General features: G+C 38.4%; 1 protein-coding gene and 1 long non-coding RNA gene across 2 annotated transcripts in view; one reads left to right on the forward strand and one right to left on the reverse strand.

Moving 5' to 3' along the window:
- The window catches only part of LOC124636243 (G-protein coupled receptor moody-like), a 120467-nt gene that overhangs the window by 61456 nt on the left and 33967 nt on the right, over nucleotides 1-25044 (forward strand). The window lies entirely within an intron of this gene.
- On the reverse strand, nucleotides 20076-21178 carry LOC124636245. The gene is made up of 3 exons (XR_006985112.1): nucleotides 20976-21178; nucleotides 20689-20887; nucleotides 20076-20392 (listed from the first exon to the last, which is right to left on the reverse strand). It is a non-coding gene; the product is annotated as an uncharacterized LOC124636245 (long non-coding RNA).

Genomic DNA, 25044 nt, shown 5'->3' on the forward strand with positions numbered 1-25044 from the left:
TTCATTTTACTTCACTACTTTCCCGATTAATATTATTTCATCATGATCCGATCAGACTTATCTCAAACAAGTTTTGCTAATACATATTACGATGTGTTTACACAACCTGAATCGGCAAGCTAGTGTTGACAAAGGGCATCCACGTGTGACCTTTAGTACCTTACAACTTATTAACTACAAACAAACATGACATACAAGTTTCTATATAGTGATCCGAGTTTCAATTAAGTGTTAGCTGAAACTCCCTTATAAACTTGAAATGTAAAACTAAACGAAATTAATATAAGCACGTCTGAAAATTATTTATCCAATTTGAGATATAGGACGTTTAAGCTTCAGTTAACTGATATTCGTGGGAATGAGAATCCATAGTATTAGGTATTATAAGTACGAGACATAATGTTTTAGAATACTGCAAAATGACGGTAGTCCAAGGCAAGATTTAGTACATAAAGGAAGGCTCCAGGGTGGGTTTTTGTCAGTAAGAGACTGACACTCCTTTCGGCATCAGGGGCAGTCGAAGGAGATACATAGTGTCCAATTGGCTACCGAACAAAGGGTGTTGTTTAAAAAAAAACTGTTGAAAGATGATATCCCTACTAATATTATAAATGAGAAATTAACTCTGTCTGTCTGTCTGTCTGTTACGCTTTTACGTCTCTCTCTCTCTCTTGGAAACGCGATATAACCGAACTCTACGCGGGCGAAGCCGTCGACGGAAGCTAGTTGTTTTATAAATTCGTATGATGATATGGTGAATTTGGCGAAAAATAATTGAAATTTCTTATTACACATTCGCCCACTAAAACGGTATTATCTATAAAATGGTTACATAGACAAAAAAAAAGTGAAAGGTTCATTACGCCGTCAAAAAAAAAAAACGATCAAATGTTATTAGGGATGACACCGAACTGAAAGTTTTTGCGTCCTCACCAATCAGCCCGAAACCTGAAACTAACTACGAAGACGAGACGCCTAATATTTTGGTCACGTTATTAAAAAATATAGATAGGATTTATTAACTAGACGTGTAGGGTAAATGATTCATATTTGCTATTGTGCTCGGATGTGTCGACACTTCAGAATACTTCTTATTATTTTGCGGTAAGTCGTTTACTTAAAGCTAGGGTGGAAGCAAGTAGTGCAAAATGATTAGGTTTACTTATTGAAAATAGGCACTTGCTAGATATTGTTCGATATATAGTAACACTGTAGACTAAAGAGTCGGCCGACGGTGTTCTTTTTTAAACCTTATGTGGGTGGATCGTTGTCATGTGCGCACTCCCATATGTCTACGTACTTGTCAAGCGCCCGATGCAACTGTCGGTCAACTTAAAAGTCTGCAGTATACTCTAATAGGATCCTACTCAAAAAAAACTACCGTCCAACATTATACTCAACTTCAAATCAAAGTAAAGAGGTACACTAAAACTTTTTACACAGTCGCTTATTGCAATATAAAACGGGCCACGGTCCGCAAACTATGTTTTTTGTTAACAAGGGACTTCCATAACATCCAGGCCATAAAATATACATTTATGTAGATAGTCCCTAAAGGGTCCCCTATATTTTCAAGTCTTTTGATCGTATAGGTAGTTTCAGAGTAACCTTTATAGAGAGTAGTCATTTTCCAATTTTACTGTACTCTGTCACATGCTTTAAGTGTTTAAAAGGTTTTGATAAAAAAAAAAAACAAATGAAAAAAAAATATCATTTAAAAATTTCAGTGCTTAGTTTTTTGTAAATACGTTATTTTTATATAACTCTGTAAATATTTGTGTACCTACTCATTTATTTTAATGTAGGCAAATAAAAAGTACGCAATTTAGGTAAATTAGTAATTACTGAAAATTATAAAGTATATTAAAGAAATAATTATGACAAGCCTATTAGCAGCCACCCACAATCATCCCACTCGTTGCTATTGCGTTCCATTAAAATAACAACACATACAACAACTTTGTATTAAAAACACGTCATTCCCATAACGATAATCATATTAAGTTAAAAACTCATCGGCTTAGACATTCCATTAAACATGGCTACGTCATCTGGTCGAGACACCCTCGCGGAAAAATACGAAAAAAATGAGGGCTGAGGGCTGTCCCTGACCCGAATATTTGAAATATTTCTCCCATCAACAAAATAGAAGGAACACGGGCAGAAAGTTCAACATTTATTATATTTATTTACTGCAACTTCCTGTGCAAGATCGTTCGCGGTTACATTTCATAGCCTTTGACGTCACATCCCTTATTTATTGAAACACTGGGTGTACTGGCCACTAACTATTACACGAAGAAGGTTTATGATTAAGAGAATATGGACCGAATTTATGCGTGTTTGTAAGCTGTCAGTTAAAATTAGCTAGCTGTTGTTTTCGACAAGTTTAGATAGACGCTCGTTTGTTTTGGGTAGGGAAGTTCGAAATATTTCATTAGAGTTATATCTTGGGAGACTGCCCGTGGTTACTCTACCATTATATCTCAGCTATCAGCAGTGTTAAGTGCCGAACGATACGTTTTCTGAATTCCAGCAGCCAAATGCTTCAAAGTACGATACCATGATTGAACTTTCACATTCATTAAATTATTTGGATGAGTACCAAAAGATTTAACAAATTACCTATGTAGTTCTGTAAACAGATGTTCTAATATTATGTTTAATGGCAACCAATGCCAAATTGTATGATATTAACCATGAGAATGTGTATAAATATTGAAATGTCGAAAGTCCACAAATTACGTCTTGCGTAGGACTTTATTTGCATATCTTTTAGACCTCGCTGACGGAGCCGCTTCTGAGTATGAAGTTATTTCGATATTGGAGTAAGATACATAACTACTACATGAAGTTAGTTTATACTAGTTTGTTCAATCGCAAAAGAATTAAAAAAATGCCAAAAAGGTACCTTATCTACACCATAAAATGTTAGTAGCATTATTCCTCGAAATATTATTGAACCATCATAAATATCATCTATTTTCTCCAAAGGGTTAGTAAGCAAACTTGTATTCCGCCCACCTTTCACCAAACAAAGTTACTTACAAAGCATATTAAAATCTCATTCAAAAGGGTTGATCCCCTCAAACCCAATGCCTATAATGCTTTTGACCAATAAAGTAACTAAGTAATAAAGACTTTATACACCCCAGGCATACATATGAGGGTAAGAACCTTAAACTTTATTTAATAATCGCCTATAGTAACATATGACCTTAATATGCTTCCAGGAGAAGGTACTTGAAAGGTAATAAGTCAATAGAGGGTACGTTAAATATAAAGGAAGAAATTGGTCCTCTTTTTTCGCACAATACATTTTTTACATGAACGCTTTGTGTTACTTGTAAGGGACAAAGGGTACCCTTTGTTAAAGAACTCTTAAAAATCGAATGCAGTAAACTTAGGTAGCTATGTATATTTTTGGGAACGATGAACAAAAATGAGGTTATATTAGTCCGGTGATTGGAAAACAAGCTGCTCAAAAGGATGATGGGTAAAATTGGCCGGTATATCCAATGAAAACCATTCGCATATCAAATGATAGCTTATACCCTAAGCTTCATTTTTTGTTATGGGCAAAACCTTCTAAACCACCGGAGAAAGAAGATATAATACCTGATAGCATAGGACAGCCCATGGACTTGAACCACTTCAGTGCGTATGGGAGGGATGTTTAAGTGCATTATTATTGTCAATAATTGTCAGAACGAGTCACAGAAGGTGTCTGTGCCCATTTTTTCCAAGTTTATTGAAAAAAAAAAGATTATTTAGCAGGTAGTATTTACAACGTATGGTGTACATATTCCGCCGTTCTGGTGAGTCTAACCAGCATAACCAATGAAAACCATTTGCATATCAAATGATAGCTTATAACCTAAGCTTTATTTTTTGTTATGGGCAAAACCTTGTAACCCTCCGGAGAACGAAGATATGACACTTGATAGCATAGGACAGCCTATGGACTTCAACCACTTCATTTTGTATGGGAGAGATGTTTAAGTGCATTATATTATTGTCAATAATTGTCAGAACGAGTCACAGAAGGTGTCTGTGCCCATATTTTCCAAGTTTATTGAAAAAAAAAAACGATTATTTAGCAGGTAGTATTTACAACGTATGGTGTACGTATTCCGCAATTCCGGTGAGTCTAACCGGTATATCCAATAAAAACCATTTGCACATCAAATGATAGCTTATGTCATAAGCTTCATTTTTTATTATGGGCAAAATATTGTAAACCACCGGAGAACGAAGATATGACACTTGATAGCATAGGACAGCCCATGGACTTGAACCACTTCATTTTGTATGAGAGGGCTGTTAAGTGCATTATATTATTGTCAATATCAGTCAGGACGTGTCACAGAAGGTGCATGTGTCCATATTAAAAAAATATTAAAAATATAACAGTTAGTATTCACAACGTAAGGTGTAACTATTCCGCTGTTCCAGTGAGTTTAACCGGCATAATCAATAATATCCATTATTGGTGGAACATTGTTAACCACTGGGGAAAAAAGATATCAGTCCTGTAAGCCTACGACTGCCTATGGAATTAAACTACTTTGGCACGTATGGTATATAAGAAAAACCTATCTTCTTATCTATAATATAAAAATGAATCGTAAAATGTGTTGGTAAGCGCATAACTCAACAACGCCTGGACCAATTTGGCTAATTCTTTTTTGTTGTGTTTGTTATTGTCAGGAGAAGGTTCTTATGAAAAAAAATAGGGTAAAGTAGAGAAGTCAGTTGACGGGAGCGAAGCCGCGGGCAAAAGCTAGTTATTAATAACGTAACTTTTCCACCACTGAAAGATTTTCCAAATCAGTTCAGTCAAGTTCGTAGCCTATTTAATGCAAATACTTGTCGGGCACAGACATCATCTAATAGCCAGGATATAATACATCTTGCTTTGAAATATAATCCTGTGGAATTAGAGGTGTGCTGGCATTTGTAATAACATCCGTTAAATAGTGAGGAAATACTGTTTTCCCGTGCGAAGCTGGGGTGGGTCGCTACTTTTCTAATAATTCGACAACCCAGGGCCGACTATCCTAGTGCCGCAGAACGAGGAAATGCTATCTCCAATAATGGAAATAATATACGGTGGTAGAAGTAAAAGTTTTTATGTTTTATTTTGCTATTAAAACAATTATGCCTAGTTAAGACCGATTTTAATTGATAGTCTACCCTAGGCTTACTTAAATAAGTGATAAGTTGACGAAAATACATCATACAATGAATTTTTCTACTATGGATTTTATTTTAACAAAAAAAAAAATGGTGCAAAAAGTATAACTCTTTTGTGCCCGATTGTACTTATTTCCGGTCGATTCTTGACATGGACTGTTTTATTTCAGTAACTGTAGGGTATAAGCAATAATATAATATACATTAGAACTTTATTGGTTATCAGGCCAGGGTTCATACAAAATTGCCCATCATCCTTTAAATACATGTTGTAAATCAGCCAAAATTGGACATTATCAAAACTGAAAATTCACAGTTTATTCTGAATTAGCCGTTTTCCCGCGGTTTCACCCGCGTCCCGTGGGGGTTACTGCCCGCACCGGGATAAAATATAGCCTATGTTACTCGCAGATAATATAGCTTTCTAATGGTGAAAGAATATTTTAAATCGGTCCAGTAGTTTTTGAGTTTATCTATTACAACCAAACAAACAAACAAAGTTTTCCTCTTTATAATATTAGTATAGATAAATATGTAAATATCTACATATGTAAATAAATAAAATTAATACTTATTCTAGTGCGAATTCTTTAAAGTAAAAATACAAAAAGGACCGCACTAAATACATGATTGTACATTGTGCAGTGAATTATTATGCAGTACTGTGTAAACATACCTCTAATGTTACGTTCCGCCTTGCACAATATCATGTGAGAACAAACAAACATCGGTAAAGGAAGCATCAAAGCTATTTTCAGCTCCATATATTTACGTTTGAAAACATGCCCAACGATTTTCTGTGCCCTTTGCATACTAGGTGAATTTAAGAGAAAAAAACTCAAAGGATTTTTAAGCTATTGCATAGCTTCTATCGCAGGCATATCGCAGGCCTTGAGCGCGGGGACCAAATCCAGAAATTCCGTAACGAAAAAACCTCACGCTCCCCACTCCGATGGGCACGGAGGTGTGGCTTGAAGGCCGTGCATCGTCTAACGTCGTGTCAGTTCGGCAGTCTTCGACACGGCGCTGTGTGTCGTGCGATTAGACGTATTGTACGACTTTACGGAACTCGCCCGAATCGAGACGAGCTGCTCCGAAATCAGACGAATACATAATCAGCTGTTTGTGAGAAAGTATATAGGTGTATAAGTATTTATCTACAACAGTGAACGGCTGTACTTGTAAAAGGCGAATGGCAGGCTCGTATGGGCCTTTCGTACCACTAATAAAATTTCGTGTTTTAGGATATTTTTTGTTTTAATTGGTGGGTAATATGATAGACAAGCCCTTTGTAAATTCTTAGATTTTTAGAACTTGGGAAGTAAAATTTATGATCAGTTTTGTTTTTTAAGGTTATGTACTACAGTGTACCCATGTAGGTTGTTTTACCTAGGTACATAAACATATTAAACATTGTTATGGTAATAAAATAAATGTTCTACCTAGCTTGTCTCTTAATCAACAGCAAATAACTGAACAGAGACTGAAAGATTTTCGTTACCTGTCAATAAAATAATTGCCAATACAAAAAAATATTGATGGTGAAAATAATTTATTTGATTAAATTGTTAATTATTAAGATAGTATGCAATAATTATTTATTTTAAGGTATAATATGTAATTGGTTAATAATATTTACTGTTATTTCTATTTTTGAATAATTATTTATCATTTCGAGCCTCGAATTACTTGAATCTTTTAATTGGTATAATTAATTAATCCGGTGTTCTAAAAATACTACACTGACATGAAAATAAATGGCTTAGTAGTCTTAATAATTGGTATAAATTCTATAACTGAACAACAAAAAAAATATGCGGTACGAAATCTGCCGTTCGCCTTTGTGTATAAAGTGTTTTGAATATGAATGAACAAAGTGCATTTATTATTTATTTATTTAATAAAAGAAAAATTTGTTTTCCTATCGGTCACCACGCTCAAAAAGTGTAACTTGAATTAATATCAAAGAAAAAGAAATACTGTATGAATAAAATAAAAAAAAAATAAAAAAATATAATTGCATAAGTTGCTTAATACAGATTGCTATGCAATAGCTTTACCGCGGCAGTCCCCGAATGCCACACGTATTTTTTTAAGGTATTAGGAATATGAAATAAAAACCGGCCAAGTGCGAGTCGGACTCGCGCTCGAAGGGTTCCGTACCAGAGCAAAAATGAGCAAAAAAATCACGTTTGCTGTATGGGAGCCCCCCAGAATATTTATTCAATTCTAGTTTTCAGTATTTGTTGTTATAGCGGCTACAGAAATACATCATCTGTGAAAATTTCAACTCTCTAACTATTTATTTACAAATTTATCACGGTTCATGAGATATAGCCTGGTGACAGACGGACGGACGGACGGACGGACAGAGGAGCGAAAACAATAGGGTCCCGTTTTACCATTTGGGTACGGAACCCTAAAAATCATTATATTTTTAGACGACGAAATGGATTATAAAGCTGAATTAATATTTAGTATTTAAAATATCCTATAATATATAGATACTTGCTGCTTTTATATGTTTTTATTAATTCAATATTATTGAGACAATCACCTACATACAGTAGTTTTAGTATTTCGTTAATGATTTAAGTACTAAATTTTTTTAAAATACGAGTAAGTAGATGTATTTTCTTTTTCATTTAAATACTCGTCTTGCAAAAATTTTGTAACTATTAGCCATTTATTAGTACTACAGAGACACAATCGGTTTATCCTATAAAAGCCGATTCAACAAATTGAATTACTAAACAAATACCTAAAGCTTTTAGTTCCATCACAAACAAGACCATTGTTTTTCACCAACCTAATATATATCAGAGGCTTCAACAAATGAATCCATTTGTGCAAATCCGCAATACTGACTGAATTATCTTTGTACAGTCGCGGACATTAATGGTTGAGCCACTCGATACTGATCTTTATTGACCAGTATAGTGCAATCGGTCTTAAATGTCAAGGGTTACCAAATATTGAATTAACGCGTGGCAACTTATTAGAATCAAACTGAATATCTGATCATATAATATGAAGAATATTAAAAAATAGGTTCGTATTAAGTAATTGTAATCTCGCGAATGTTTTACACTAAACAAATGAGAAGCTATGAAAGTGACTCAACTACTTCTGTCCGCGACTGTACCGTTCAGGAGAAAAACCTTGCTAATAGAGATGGAAGGAGTTGTAAGCATTCTGTAATTTATGGACACCCTAGCATCCTATAAATTTAGATTACGAATAGATCTGTATAAACAAAGGTGGGGAAAGTTCGGCAGTTCGTGAATTAATTACTTATTGCTTGGTTACCCATTTCATACGTGATGATCTACTACGTATACAATACAAGTAAGTTTGACTGTAAACTTTACTCTAAAATTTTAGGCTAAAGTCTATACTCAAAACAAACTAAGGGATTATTATATTTTAACATTAAAATCACCTCCTTTTCTTAAAATCAATTACACAATACTTATAAATTGTATCTCGCTTTGTGATTGTCTTAATCAAAAACTCGATGATTATGTACTTAATAATTCTTACAGATTAATATGTTTTGTATCTGCATACTGCGTAGAAGCATAATTACTAAGTAATTAATTTAATTGCATTTTTTACTGCTGCAGTAAGGTCATATTTATCATATTGTTCCTGAATGATCACACAGGATATGCGTAAATGATAAATTAATTAAAAGTAGAAGACCATGTAGAATATTATGGTAATACACAATATTATTTCTATACATTTTTATACCGTTTATCTCGTAGGTACTACCAGCTTGGCCACAATTCTAAACAGCAGTGAAGGCAGTTTTAATCACTTTATGTTGCCCATTGAAAATTCAGTGGCATTTAAAGCCATGCTATGCTAATACTCTCAAAAATGCCTGAAGTTTCATACGCTAAACGAGCAAAATTCGAACATTCCAGCTTCATAATTTGGCAGCGGAACTCCCCAACCGACAAATCTATTATAACCCGGCAAATTCCACCGTTTTTGATAAATCGCGATCGAAAATTCCGGAAAAAGCTAACGTGGCCTCGATTTAATGAAAAAGAAGTGTAATCGAAGCACTACTTAATGAAAATGGCACCATTAATTGTTACTTCAAGACAATAGCACGGACTCACTATTATATCTAAAACGAGTATAATATAAATCAATTAATTACTTCGCTTTGAACTGAATTTCTTAGTCGCATCTGTATCGATATTGTACTTGCGTTTTTCGTAAATAAAAGTAATAAGTGTAGTTTCACTAATGATCTCCACAAAAATTTACTGAAAATAATTTTGGACTATTTGGTAAACAATAAAAGATAGCAATGGTATTTATTGATATTCTTCAAGCGTATACCTACCTAATCCTATTAGCATTCATTGACGCGGTGAAAGAAAAGTGCAAGCAACACTTCACCATCTACGTAGAACTGTAATTGAGAAAAACCCTTGTGACAGCCGGCACACTCATCGATTACGCGACACTTATGAATTACGCAAAATTACGCAGTTTCCCCCCAAAACGGGCTTGTTATTACGTGAAAATCTGCGGCAGAAGCTACGCTCGTCTGATTTATTCGAACACTTTACTGTCTGCAGCCGCTTCAGTTAGTCGAGTTTCGGATCATATTTTACATTATTATCGTAATCCAAGTTCAGCGTACAATGTTTTTGTAAGTCCCTTTACGAATATTCTGTGGCGCCGACAAATTGTCCGCCGCAATGTGGGCCAAAGTTTTAGGGATTGCGGTTGCCAATTTTACTAAGTTGGGGACATTTAATTTAGCCGATTGACCCTTTTTGCGTCTTTATATTATGAAAGTAAGTTAATTAAAATTAATTACGATTTTGAATATGTAGTAATGACTATTAAAACATCAGCGAAGTGTTCGCAAAAGTTTGTTAAACAAAATCTAGCATTATTATTTCAAACACGAAACACTGAAACAATTAGAGCCTATCTAGAGTTACAAACATTTTCATTGCTCTAGGAATATTCTAGAACAAAAACATCGTGCCTCTATTAAAATCATGAAATACAATTTAACATTTTACAACTTCCATCTAAATATTTACGTAACTGTTGATAAGGATTTATTCGAAACAAAACACAACGAAACTGAATGTAGCTGAATGAAAATATAAGTGACAGGAATTTTGAGAACATATTCGTTTATGAGTTGGGTGTTCAAAGCATTACTTTATCGTAAAATAGGTAAAGAATATGTAATAACTTAACACAATATATAAGGAATAATTTTGTTTCAATAACACTTAGATATTTCATTTCATGAGTTCCTATCCCTTACATACAAAGTTCACCTCTTCACCATCTATACATATAATAAAATGATAGGAAAGTCAAAACTGTACATTGAATATTTTTTTTAAAGAATACTTGAGGGGTGATCCATAATCGATTCTGAGCCCAAATATGTAGTTTTTAGAATTTTTGTCTGTATGTCTGTATGTTTGTCCCGGATAAACTCGAAAAGTACTGCATGGATTTAAATCAAATTTTGCATGACTATTACTTGGGGACCGGTTCAACACATAGGCTATATATTATCACGCTATCACCTACGGGGGTTGAGCAATGAACGATTAAATAAACGAAGTTCTATATTGCTCACGCAGACGAAGTCGCGGACAACAGCTAGTAAAATAATAGAGAACCAAAACCCAAATTCACAAAAATATACCTACAAGCTTTTCCCTAATGATACTGAAACTCTAATTAATGTCTAGAAGCACGAACCATATATATCCATGATAAATTATATTCAGACGGATATACCCAAGAGAGATCGTTCCTGTCACCGGCGAATCCCACGGTAATCCCATAAGGTTCCCATCGACTAGGTCGTAACACCCGAAATATACTCGAGACACGAAGAAAGTAAAACAAAGTACTAGATAGCAGGGATTTCTTTCGAGCCCGATGTAAGTTGTGACGTTCTAGTTGACACGTACCTTTACTCCGCAGTTTATAACGGGACACGAAATAGTTACGAACGAAGCGTTCAGTTTGTTTTTTTATGAATGTAGGTAATAAAATGTGAACATATTTTGTGCTCTATCAGTATTGTAAGAATTCGCTATTGAATTAAATTCTTACGCAGGTTTATACCTAATATAGTAAAGATTGCTTTGTGACTGTTAGAATATTGTACCACAGATAATTTAATAGTCCTTAGCAGTCGTTACGGGTAGTCAGAAGCCAGTAAGTCTGATAACAGTTTCACCAAGGGTATTGGGTTGCCCGGGTAACTGGGTTGAGGGGGTCAGATAGGGCAGTGGCTCCTTGTAAAGCACTGGTACTCAGCTACATCCGATTAGACTGGAAGTCGACCACAACATAGTTGGAAAAAAGGCTCGGAGGATGATAATTTAATAGTTACTATTTTACTAAGAGTCCCCCACACTTTATTGAGTAGGTAGAATAGAATTCATTTAGTTGATTCTCGATTTACTACGATATTGGTTTCTGTTATGCACAAGGCACTTAACTATATCTATACTCTCGAACTTTTGGAAGGCGAATGAAGTCTTTTTCAGGCAACTTAAATGATGACACATGACCAACAATTATCCCTGAATTGGTTTTATTATTAAAAAGAAAGAAACGCCTTAAAGACTATTCATTAGGTACTAATCTTAAGAAATAAATTCAACTCATTCCCATTTTAATGAATCATCATCCACATTTTTCACGGTTTGGTGGGTTTGTTAAAGGAAAATAAATATAATATTTTTGTGATTGTGATGTTTCTCACGTATTCAATAAATGAAGGGGTTCATTACGGCGTCTTTGTGTACCTAGTAGTAACAATATACAGTGAGAAATATCTTAAATCAACTTTTTTATAAAGCTGAAGAGTTTGTTTGTTTGTTTGTTTGAACGCGCTAATCTCAGGAACTACTGGTCCGATTTGAAAATTTCTTTCAGTGTTAGATAGCCCATTTATCAAGGAAGGCTATAGGCTACTTTTTATCCCGGTACGGGAAGTAGTTCCCACGGGATGCGGGTGAAACCGCTGGCAGAAGCTAGTAACTGATATATTGGTATTCAAACGTGATAGCAGAGAGTTCCTTTATTTTTCAGTCTATTGTTCTAATAGCCAGTTTTGATTTGAACTTAATTCTGAAAAACAATTTTTATCAATTTCCTTCTTTTCATTATGATCGTACGCTAGTTCGCTAATTTAAATTGACGTGACTAAATTAAAATGACGACCTCGATGGCGCAATGGTCACCATGCCGGACTGCCGAACATGAGATCCCGGGTTCGATTCCCGGTTCGGTCGACATGGGTGCGATGAGCATGTTTGCTGGCCGTGGTCTGGGTGTCACAATATGTATATATCAATATGTATATGTGGGGATCAGGGTTCGTGGAATACTTGCGTAATTCAATAATAACCGTTGAATTTCAATCTAAACTATTTATTTCTAAAAATCGTTAGGTACATCATCTAAGCTCTTAACTCCTCCATCTTTAAATACAATTTTCCAAACCAATCTCTCACTCTCATTCATTCATTCCCTCTTACTCCCACTCATTCGTTTAGAAACGTCCATCATCTTACACACATCTCAATCGTTCAGAAACATTCAATCCCACATTCGGTCATCCTGACGGAGTGTCTGTCCTCAGACACTTTACCAAATAAACATCATTGAGTTTACATCGTAAGGCTTAAATTAAACAAAAAATCTTTTTAAAACTAAACAAAGGATCTTCTTAGAATTTAACAAAATATCTTAGGTATTAAACATGACTAACAACTTTTTTGACAAACAGTTAAACTTATTTTTAAACAATACTTAAACTAAATAAAATCAACTGGCATACATCTCTTTCTTCATTGTATACTTTTTCTACATCGTAACAGTCTTTCATTTTAACTTTCCTAAATTTGTAGGGACCTCGGACCTTTGGCTTTAATTTTCTATAATAAACACATTTTCTCACAGATCTATCCTTTTTCCGAACAAGTACTAAGGGACTAGCATATTCAGAGTGACTTACCCGAACGATGCCTTTATCTAACCATTCTTTAACTTGTGTTTCTACCTCTTGTTGTTCTTTCAATGAAATCCTTCGGGGACGTTGTGCTACAGGGACATCATCCTTGACAATAATCTTCATTTGTATGGGAGATTCTTTACCTTGCTGAGGTTTGTAACTATTAACTAACTGTTGAACTTTGTTTCGCACCTTGTTATCTTTAATATGATCTGTGGAAGGAAAATCAGAGCACACATAAGCCTCACTCAACATGCAGCTCAACCACTCGTCATCTTTACTACCAAACCACACAGAATTACCACTCATACACATTGTCACTCTTTGTAAAAAATCATTGCCTAATATGATACAAAAAGGCATTTCACGTTTCGAGATAACATAAAACTTAACGTTTTCGTATTTCTTATTGTCTATAACAATGTCCACTGTGCACGAACCACTCGTTTTTATCACTGATAAACCTAAACCACTGACCGAAACACTATCACCGTTAACACTCATTCCTAGTTGACGACGACACTCATCCGTAATAAGATTGATATCGCTGCCCGAATCCACTAGCGCATCTGTTGTTTTACCGCATATTTCCACCGTTTTCAGCGGTTTCTGGCGCGATTTCGATGTAAACAGTGCTATGTTGTTGTTATTATTGACATCTTGATCTTGATCGATAACGTCACTTGATGAGCTGTCACTGTCATACGTTGCGTTTCGTTCATCATGAATCGTGGCGCACTTCATACCCGTGTTGACAACATGAACATCGTGCACGACGTCGTCGATCTCATCGCGATCGCTCTCGTTCTCAATCTCACTCGTGAAGTAGGTCTGCTTCGGCGGAAGTCGCGTAGCTGCGTCCGGTGTCGGGCGACTCCGTGGATATTCGTGCCGTTCAGTTGTTCGGGTTGTTCGTTCACCGCCGCCGCCATCTTTTCTTGATTGCATGAATGTTTTTGAAGGCGTTGCATGCTTCTTATTCGGACATTCTACCGAAATATGCCCAAAATCGTTACAATGGAAACATTTCTTGCCTTTACTGCTATTCGGGCACTGGTCTGACATGTGGCTTCGATCGCCGCAGCTATAACATCTTGGTTGAAATGGCTTATGATAATCATTGTGACTCACCGCTTGAGGCTTACTGCGCACACTCAATGTTCTCGCCTTCATTTTTTCTTTCACCATCTCATAAATTTTAAACTTTTCTTTTAGATCTGGATATGTCGTAACACCGTAAAGCATGATTTTGTTACTCTCTAAGTCAGGTATCCCGTCTACAATGTAGCGGATGGCGATATAGTCCGGCATTTTACCACGTTTTCCTAATTCCTTCATTGTGTATAGGTACTCTAATAGGGACTCACTGGGTTTTTTTCTACGCGCACTCATTAATTCATGCACCGTTTTTTGATCCAACGTGTCAGGAAATTCCTTTGAGATGGCCGTTTTCAACTCGTCCCATGTCTTGAAGGTTTTTTCGGCTCGGAACCAGAGCGCGGCCGTACCAGTAAGCGAGCGCCTGGCGACGATGAGCTGTTGTATTGGTGACCACTGGAATATGTCTTTATTATCCTCGATATCTTGAATCCATTTCGAGACGGGGTACGTCTTGTCCTGCCCGCTGAACGATGGAACGGCGTCCTTGGTGTACCAGAGCTGCTCGTGGTCTGGTGAACCACCGGCATCAGTATCCTTCGACATCCTCTTGAAATCGTCGTAGTCGTAGCGTCGTAGTTTTCGTTAGTCGTCGTCGTCGTCGTCGTAGTAATTTTCGAAGGAAACCGGTGCGGCGTGCAGAGGCGTAATGGCGTTCCACGTGGCGTCTTTGTTCGTCGGTACGAATCGTATCCACAGCACTGATCCCGGACGAGCCCCCAAAACTGTGGGGATCAGGGTTCGTGGAATACTTGCGTAATTCAATAATAACCGTTGAATTTCAATCTAAACTATTTATTTCTAAAAATCGTTAGGTACATCATCTAAGCTCTTAACTCCTCCATCTTTAAATACAATTTTCCAAACCAATCTCTCACTCTCATTCATTCATTCCCTCTTACTCCCACTCATTCGTTTAGAAACGTCCATCATCTTACACACATCTCAATCGTTCAGAAACATTCAATCCCACATATATATGTAGCTATAATTAGTTTATCAGTCGTGTTAGCAACCATAACACAAGTTAATTAATAACTTACCATGGGGCTAACCGACCGTGTGTGAAAATGTGTCCAGACATTATTATTGTCCAGACATTATTAAATTACAATGAATCCTCCGCTGATTGCTAACAATATTATTTAGAAAGTTTTACCCGCCACAAAAAAGTGAATTGGTCACGAATTCGATAGCACTCCGATTTCGTCCAGATTTCAAAATTCAAACACCAGCTTATTTGATTTGAAGACGTGAATTTATTTCCGAAACACGATCATCGGTGGCAAGAATAGCCACCTGAACAGACTTATTGGTCACGTGACCATTAATCAATTTGATCGAAAAGTCACGCTGACAAACAACTGGATTGGATTATTAGTGAGTAAACTTGATTGGATTTCAATTTACACGAACGAGCTTGACCCTCTTGACTGAGCATAAAATGAGCATACTACCTACTACTATCTGATGATTTAACGCTCTGAAGTTAACTACTAATGACTATTGACGATAGTCAAAATCTACAAACAAGGCATCAAATGGCTTACTAAACAGAAGGCAAAGTTATTTGATGAACTGAAAAGTTAAAATTACTCAGTTGATTTCCAAAATCAATCATTCCATTTAAATACAAAGCCAAGCTCAATAAAGACTCGGTTACGTATCGCACATCTTAAAACGGACTAGACTTTACTTTCATTACTTAATAGCAAATCATCAAAACTATAAACATTAACATCACTTCACCTTTCAGGATAATATAGAATCCCCCACAGATTTCAATCTTAAATGCTTCTCAAAATAGGACAATCTTGAACATTTTAAAAAGTCCTATCTAACTGTCAAAAACTGTATCTCTACTTTAAAAGTTTTCAAAACCCATACAGCCATTTTTGGTCGCAGATATGATAAAGATGTAACAAGTCGCAACAGTTTCGTAACTGATACGACACAACGTGACTGTGTAGGGATTAGCTTTTATGAGTTGTAACGGTTCAGTAAAAATGTGACGGAAACTAGATTCAGTAACTTTGTGTGGTCGCTGTGTCGATACTTTACAGCTTAATTTGTAACCACACATTTTAGAAACTTTGCGTTTGGTTTGTAACCAGTGTGCAATGTTGACACAATTGTGTTGTAACTGGGTAGTAACATGTGTAGTCGATGTTCCAGAACACTTTAACAATAACTTGCATATATAAAAACATGACGAGAGCCAGTTATTCTCAAACTGTCTATGTTTTCTGCCATTATCAACCATTTAATGAAATTTAAAATGAGTAAACAACCAAAAACCTTACGTAAATTCCGATGGACTTCAACTTTTTACAGAAGAGTAAAAGAAATAAGTACGTCCCAAAATATCTCAAGTACCTACTAGTTTTTTTTTTATTATAATACCTAATATTTTTTCATGATGTGCATTGTTGGTAGGGCACATTGACGGATACCCATTTTATTGAACATAAAACTTATTCTTTTCTAGGCCATTTACAGGAAAACAGTACGGAATTTAGTGGAGGAGCTTAGTGGTATAGTCCCTTGTGCCAAAGTTTCAACTTTCGAGCTCCAAATCGCTGTTTTTTCGTTTTCTCGGCCAAAACAAGACGTCTTCGTCTTTAACTCAAGTACTCGGCACAAGCGATATTAATTCTGATGAGCCTCCTTTGGTTAGAACAATGAAAAAAGGCATCTTGACTTGATAAAAACTTTGGGAAACACTGTAACCAAATATTAAGAGAAACCATCTTAAAAATCTAGTAATTTTGTAACAATTTATCGTAACATGTCGACACGTGTCGACACATTATCGTAACTTTGTGACTAGTTGCGACGAGCATATTTTTCATAACAAACATCAAAAATGTTTTTTCATAGTTCATTATTTATCAATTTTATGAGTAAATCTTGCTAAAATAATTTGTATTAGGATTAAAATATTTGATATTGTATTTAAATGGAAGCTTTTAAGCACTCGATGTGCATAATTTTATATTTTTATTTTATTTAACAAAAGTTTTTCTTTCGCCAGAATTATGAAAACATGATATTACGGTGGCGCGTTGGAAATATCAACATATTCAAAGAAATTACACAGTAAACTTTTTTTCCCAATAAGATTTGAGCATTATAAACCATATTAATTAATGAAAACTAAAACTTTGTTAACTTACCTTGAGTTCATCAACTCAAGGTAAGTAAACCATCATTATGGGATTTCTTGTATTTTGTATTCGTCGTGTCACTCACGCACGAGCCAACGAAATTGATCGAACGAATGAATGATTGAATGATTAGTGCTAACTCTGGTTAAAATATGGTAACAATGTTACGACACAGCGACGTAAATTAGAAACCAAATGTTACTTGTTTATTGTGTCGAGATCTTCCCCATTTTTAGTTGCAGCGACGGCGCTAACACGGAACGTCGACGAGATTATGTTTCGAGATAGATCAGTGTCGACGCTAAGTGTCGAAACGGTTACGTTATGTTCGCAAAAATGGTTATATGGGAAGTTGATGCGACACTTGAACCGAGATTTTCCTTTTAAGTTTGGACATATCTGAATTGGGTTTTAAGATGTTGTTATTTTGGTAGGTACTTTAAAAAACAACAGTGTAAAGTTATTTAAAAAATGCTTTTTTTGTGAAGTATATTTTCCTATCAGTCAATGTTTAGTTCGTTAATCATATGGTATTGTAATAAATAATTTTCAATGTTGTCAGAAATATCGTTTAAAATATGTAAACTGCTATAATGAAAACGCCTTAAAATAGCATTGTTGTATGAAACTTTAAGAAAACAGTTTCAAAACTTAATATTATACCAAAGTACCTACCTATGTTGCTAGGCCGAATTTATTTTATTAACACCTAGTCCAGTATGAACAGTTTCAAGAGTAGACATAAAATTAAAACAATATTCACTAGAAGAAACTTTTCAAAAATTAAATACAAATTCCTGATGTAATATGAAAGTTTCATTATCTTCGCTTGTGGCTTCTGAAAATCAGAGCTTTGATTACTTAGGCAAGGCTTTCGGGTGTAGAATTATCTGAAATTCATTGACGAATATAAAACAGCTGAGCTAAGATTATGTGGGATAATGTTTACCGATATAATACACAGTAAGCTATTATTTCAAAGATAAATTCCAATACTTACTTGTATTATTAGGTAAGTAATTTTATCATATACAAAATACAGTTCAAGTTATTAAGCGTCATTAAAAAGTAGTTTGTTTTATTTAAATCCACGTAACCTATAGACAGAAAAGCAGAATAAACAAATGAGGTGCAGCTCAAAACAGCAGCACTACGAGGAAAACCTCAAATAAACAACGATTTATTTCACTTTAATGTAAATAAATAATTAAGTAGGTACTTTTGTTTAACATAAGCCTATTTAACTGATAATTCCTCATTGAAAATCATTGAAATTATCTTTTTATCTTTTTTATCTTTTTATTTGGTATGCCTAACAAGACATTTGTATTCATAAAGGCCACGATAGCTAGATCAGGGGGTCTACTCTAATTCACCGAAAAACGAAGTTTCGTACGAAATTTCGCGAACTTCTTACCACGGTTCCATTTCGTTCCGAAATTTCGTACGAACGAAGATTGTTTGACGTTTATTGTCTATAAACCTACTCTAATTCGAAATGCTACGAACGAATATTTGAGTTTGACAGACGAAACTTCGGAATTTTAACCTCAAATTCAACGAAACCAAAAGAGTTATCGTTTGATTTTCGTGTTACTTTTCGTTTTGTGAATTTTGTGTGAAAATTATTGGCAAAGGCTACAATAATGCTTTTAATCAAAGCAGCTTTACGTGAAGATCATGTAGAGCGAAGAAGGAACCGGCAGTGCTTGCGCAATCAATTAAATATTAGCGTAATTCCCGACGTAGAGTTTGTAGGAAATCACAGACTCAGTCGGCAGTTTTTCGAAGGGTTGTGCCAGGAATTCGTGCCTTTATTACCTCCAAACAATGCACATTGCAATTGCTAGACCTTCTGGAATCGAAAATATTTCCATTCTCTTAACACCCAAGTTGTAAGTATAAGAACTAAACATTAATGATTTAATTGAGGCATTGACTGTTGTTTATTATGATGCTGATCAATCCTTTATTATTTTCCAGATATTATGTGACAGCGATACTATATAACAAATGCGGATGTGTCATTTGGAGGAGCAACACACATGATGCTTATATTTGGAGAGAATGTGATATTAGAAGCCACTTGGAGGGTCTCCAGAATGAAACAGTTTATCTGTTAGGTATGTTTGACTTTATTGCATTTTGAATATATTTGTACAAGTTGGGACAAAAGCGGTACCCCAAACTTTCACATTTATATTATTAATATTTTGTAGTAGTGTTATTCACATATTTTCATATACATGTGTATTTTAGGTGACTCTGGGTATTCTCTCTAAGGGAGCATATGATGACACCGATAGATAAAGCTATTGAAGATTCTCTTGAAGGCAGATACAACTTTGCAGAGCTTTGTTAGTGCAAATTTTGGAAAGGAATAGGTAGGACAAAGTTCTACTCAAGCACATCATAACATGCTCCAGAAAAACTGTATGTTTATTGATTTTAAGAATTTGACATGATGTTATTTATTTTCTTTAGAGTTTAATAAAAGAATAAATTATATACTTACAGTTTTATTTACTATTACCCTGTTTAAACATTACAAATTAATAACAAAGAAATATTAAACACAATTAATGAACACTAACAAAACACTAACAAAATCTTAATTCCTATCCACATATTCCCTTATTGTGTTATGCAGCTGCAACAGGGTAGGACTGATGCCTGCCAATTCGCCCCTGATGCCTACAAGCTCTGCGTTTTGCACCGTCTCTCTCTGTGCACGCTCCTCTTCATATTGATACAATCTGCTTCTTACACCTGTGCTGGCAGATCCTCTGTAGTCTCCTAGTAGTAGGCAGTCTCCTTGTAGAGTGTGTATGTCGAGAGGCTGCAAAACAACATTCCAATTTTAGTCAATAGCTCAGAACAACAGTGTAAACAAAATATGGCTAAGACACTTGAACGGGTTAAGTAACAACAAAAAGTTCTCAACTCACCACTTGACCCATTTAATACCATATGCAAACATAATAAAAAAGATGCAATCATTATTCAATAGTATAATGTTAATCTGTATTCTTTATGAAGAGTATTTCTTATAAATACACTCAAAAAAATGTTATCTATATTGTGCACAATTTATTTACAATAGCATTACTCAATATACCACAGTAAAATACTTACAAGGTGTGAAAGTCGGCATTTTTGTGTCAATGGTGGTGGTACTTAGGCAGCTTTTACAGCTGGACTCTCAGGTTATCTTCCTGGCTGGGTTCAACTATTCAATCTCCCGCGAGCTAAATCTCTATGTTCGTCCAGGAAATTGAGAACGGTTTCGATTTGTTGAGGATTTGCCGAACCCCGTATATGGAGCCATTTTAAACTGAAAATATAAATGATTAGTATTATAAAAGGCAATGGTGTTAGAGCGAAACCAAATATTGCATTTGTATAATATGATATCTACTCACGAAGTTTTTAAATCCAAAACAAAACTTGTTGTGAACCAAAATACAGCAGACGTACGTAGAAGTCGGACTGTAGTAAAGTACGACATAATACTTCCTTAGGGAACTCGTACCTTGGTATAAAAGCACTTGGAAACATGATTTATTAAATACGACACTTGAGAAACACACTTCAGAAAACTTATCAAAGTATTCAAACAAAAAATCATGTTGTGACCTTGTTATGATTAGATTGTATTATGTAGCTATTTTTGGTTGTCATCCGTGATTACCCATTTTTGGCATGAAATAGTACTCTTCAAATTAGTTGGTTAGCAATGACTGTCAAAGGGTTTTTTTATAGTGTCGAGTCGAAAGTAGTTGAAAATATATTTTTTGCCTGAAAGTTTAGATTGTTTGCATGAATATTACAAGAAATATGCAATGAATCACATTTATAATGTTACATGAATAAGTAAAGCTGAAAAGTTTAATAATTTCAAGTTAAAGTAAAAACCGTAACTTAGTTTAGTCGACATCATAAAAGCCCCACACAATATTATAGATTCCATTCGTTCACGAAAATTGTCTATGGTTCCGAACTTCGTATGCGCATCCGAAAATGAAATAGAGTAGGGTCACTAACGAAACTTCGTTTGAATTTCGTTCGCTATCGAAGTTTCGTTTCGTTGAATTAGAGTAGACCCCCAGGCTCCTTCTAGATTATTCGATACAAATACCACGGTTTCATTCATTTTAAATCAGGATTTCTCAAACGTGCATTCTGTAGTCTATACCGGTTATTTTAAGAAAACTTCTTTCTAAGGAAAAGCTATGCGATTTTAATAAAGTCAATAGATTTCAACTGCGTCCGCGTCTTCCCGCACATGGATAAGTAGGTAGTGGAAAATCTTTTATCTATCTCAATCTTTTAATATGCAGGTAAGCTATGACTACTGCCCAGTTTCATCGAAATTCATCCAGTAGTTTTTGCGTAAAAGAGGAACAAACATCCATACGCCCATACACATGAACTTTCGCATTTATAACATTAATATGATGTTTTTGTAAGTGTACCGGACGTAGAATATTGAGGGAAGTAACAAGGAAAGCGTTTGTTCCCAAGAAATAGGCGTACACGGAATAAAGCGACCCATACAAATACCGGAGCTCCAAGTAGCTAAACGCCTCGTGACAAATTGTACTAACATTAACTTCGTTGGCCAAGCCTTATGGAGCAGGAAATAAGGTTGAAATTCATTTACATTTCTATGTCAGTATTCAAACACTGAAGTTGGGAAACATTACTCAATTTGAACGTCATGTTGTTGTGAATACTGTCAAATTATTTTGGTGCGATAGAAATAAACTGGAGGTAGTACCGTACACCCCACCGAGGGGGTCCCCACGTTGTCGTCGTGGTGGGGCTTGTGTGCCTCAATGATCCTGAAGCTCTGCCGGTAGAGATACTCATGCCGGAAAGGTTCAGGGGAGAGGCCAGACAAAGAGGGACCCAGGGAGGGGCCGCTCCTGACCAGTCGACGCTTGTGGACATGGCAAGGATGCGGCCATACCCGCGGAGGTGCAGGCGCACTAAAGCGGTGCTCGTTTGCTCTTCGGACAACGAAGAGCAAACCTTTCGGCGGGTTTGCTGAGCCAGGATGGCTGGACAGCAGACGGAGGCATGCCTAATGCCGCCGCCGAGGGCTTGGCTTAATCGCCCGGCCCAGAGGAAGGACACCTCTTAGATAAAAAACCACCCAATCCCAAGTTTTGGGAGCGCGGCGAGGGGATGAATGGCCGTGGGGGACACGGTCGTTAGCGCTCCCCCCTGTTGGGGCCAGCCGCCCCCAACAGTATGTAGGCTTGCCCCGGTATGAGGCCACTGCCGGGGTCGACGTTTAGTGCTCTCATAATCGTGGGAACTGTATGGATACCTTATCAAAAAATAATAAAAACAAAGATGATGAAAGGGAGTGGGACGAGGACTCGGACTCCGAGTCCGCGTCCAGCGATGGAACGGCGGGAGACCTTAGGGTCCCCCAAAGTAAGAAGGACCACCGAGCCGATGCCTTCCTAAAGAGGAAGAAGGACGACTTGGGGTCTTCCTCCTGCGGCCGCGGGGCCCCGGCCAAAAAGGCCGACCGGAGGCCGGAGAAGGGGAGGGTCGCTGAGGCGCCCAAAGACAAGGAAGGAGCAGCTCAACAGAGCTCCTCAGAGGAGGACTCGGCGGCCGTCGGCTCTGACCAGGAGCGGAGGGCCAATTTCGCCAAGACGGTAGCGGCCGCGTTCAAGGGCGTGTCCCAAAAGCGTCTCGGGACCAGCAAGCGGAAGGCGATTGACTCGGCCTCCGCCACAATCATTGCGGCAGCCGAAGCAAGCTTCGGCCAGGCTCCAAAGAGCGATCTGGCCAAGCTGCAAGAAGAAGTGGCTCGTCTCACGTCCGCCCTGAACTCGCTCCTGGAGGAGAACAGGAGTCTCCGGGCGGACCTTAGAAAGATGAGAGAGCAGGAGGCCGAACGCAGCGGGACCACTTCACAGCGGCCGCAGTCCTCCCCGGTGGAGAGCCAGGTCCTAGCCCTGGTTCGGCAGGAGATGGCGGCCTTCCAGGCCCGCTTCTCCGTCCTGGAGGGCAGGGTCCTACGGCCTCCCCTCGCGGCGCCGAAGCCCCCAGCGGCCCAAAGGGCCTCTTATGCGGCTGCGGTTGCAGCGGCACCCCCACCCAGAAGGGGACCGCCGAGCAAGCCCCCTGTCGCGGCGCCGAACGGACCGACCAGGAGGGCGCCCGCTCAGCCAAAGCCCAAGACCGCAAGGGCGGTCCAGGCGCAGAGGCCCCCGGTGCCAACGTCAGCACCGGCTCCGTCATCGGCACCAGTGGCGAAACGCCTTCCAAAGCCGACACCGTCTGCGGCCCCTACCTCTTCTGCCACTGAGTCTGAGTGGCAGGTGGTGGGGGAAAAGAAAAAGAGGCGGAGGGCGGCCAAAGCGGCCAAAAAGAAGGCCCAGAAACAGCGGCGCAGGGAGCGAGCCGCCGCGGCGAAACTCCGCGCCCCCAAAACCGCGGCTGTAGTAGTCACACTACAGCCGGACGCGGTCAAAAGGGGCGTGTCGTACCGCGACGTGCTCGCCCAAGCCAAGGAGGCGGTGAACCTGCAGGAGCTGGGTATCGCCTCCGGCCTCCGGCTCAGGGTGACCGCAACGGGCGCCCGTATGCTGGAGGTCCCAGGAGCGGCCAGTGGGCCCGCCGCAGACGCTCTAGCCGAGAGGCTTAGGGCGTCCATAAGTGCGGACGATGCCCGAGTCTCCAGGCCCCACAAGTGTGCGGATCTGCGCATCATGGGCCTGGACGACTCAGTTACTGCGGAGGAGGTGGTGGCCGCCGTCGCTAGGACGGGTGGGTGCTCTGCCGACGAAGTGAAGGCGGGCACCATACGTCCCGACTTCAGGGGCACGTGCACCATCACGGTGAGCTGCCCCGTGACGGCGGCCAAGCGCATCGTAGACGGCCGAAGATTGCTGGTTGGCTGGGTGTCGGCGCAGGTCAAGCTGCTTGACCCCCGACCGCTGAGGTGCTTCCGATGCCACGTCGGGCATCATGTGGGTGTTCGTTGCACCTCGGAGGTCGACCGCAGCGCCCTCTGCTTCCGCTGCGGTCAGCCCGGACACAAGGCCGTGGCTTGTAGCGCCGCGCCGCACTGCACTGCGTGCGCGGCGGCTGGCAAGCCGGCCGAACACCGGGCGGGGAGCAAGTCCTGTGCCCCACCCGCCAAGACCAAGAGTAAGGGCAAGGGCCGGCCGTCCGTCGCCGCCACCACCACCACCTCCGCAGTGGCCACCACCGCAGCTCCTGCGGCCGCCGCCGCCTCCAACGCTGCCGCCGCTGTCAACGCCGTCGCCACTGCTGCTGTCGCGGCGCCCGTGTCTGCGTCTCAAGAGGAGGAAGACGTGATGGAGTGCTAGTCTGGCTCCATTGCGCTTCCTCCAGGCGAACATCAACCACTGCGCCCGTGCCCAGGATCTGCTGCTCCAAAGCATGGCGCAGTGGTCGATCAACATCGCCGTGGTCGCTGAGCCGTACTTTGTCCTTCCCAGG

This window comes from Helicoverpa zea, chromosome 14, assembly GCF_022581195.2.
Source record: "Helicoverpa zea isolate HzStark_Cry1AcR chromosome 14, ilHelZeax1.1, whole genome shotgun sequence".
NCBI lineage: Eukaryota > Metazoa > Arthropoda > Insecta > Lepidoptera > Noctuidae > Helicoverpa > Helicoverpa zea.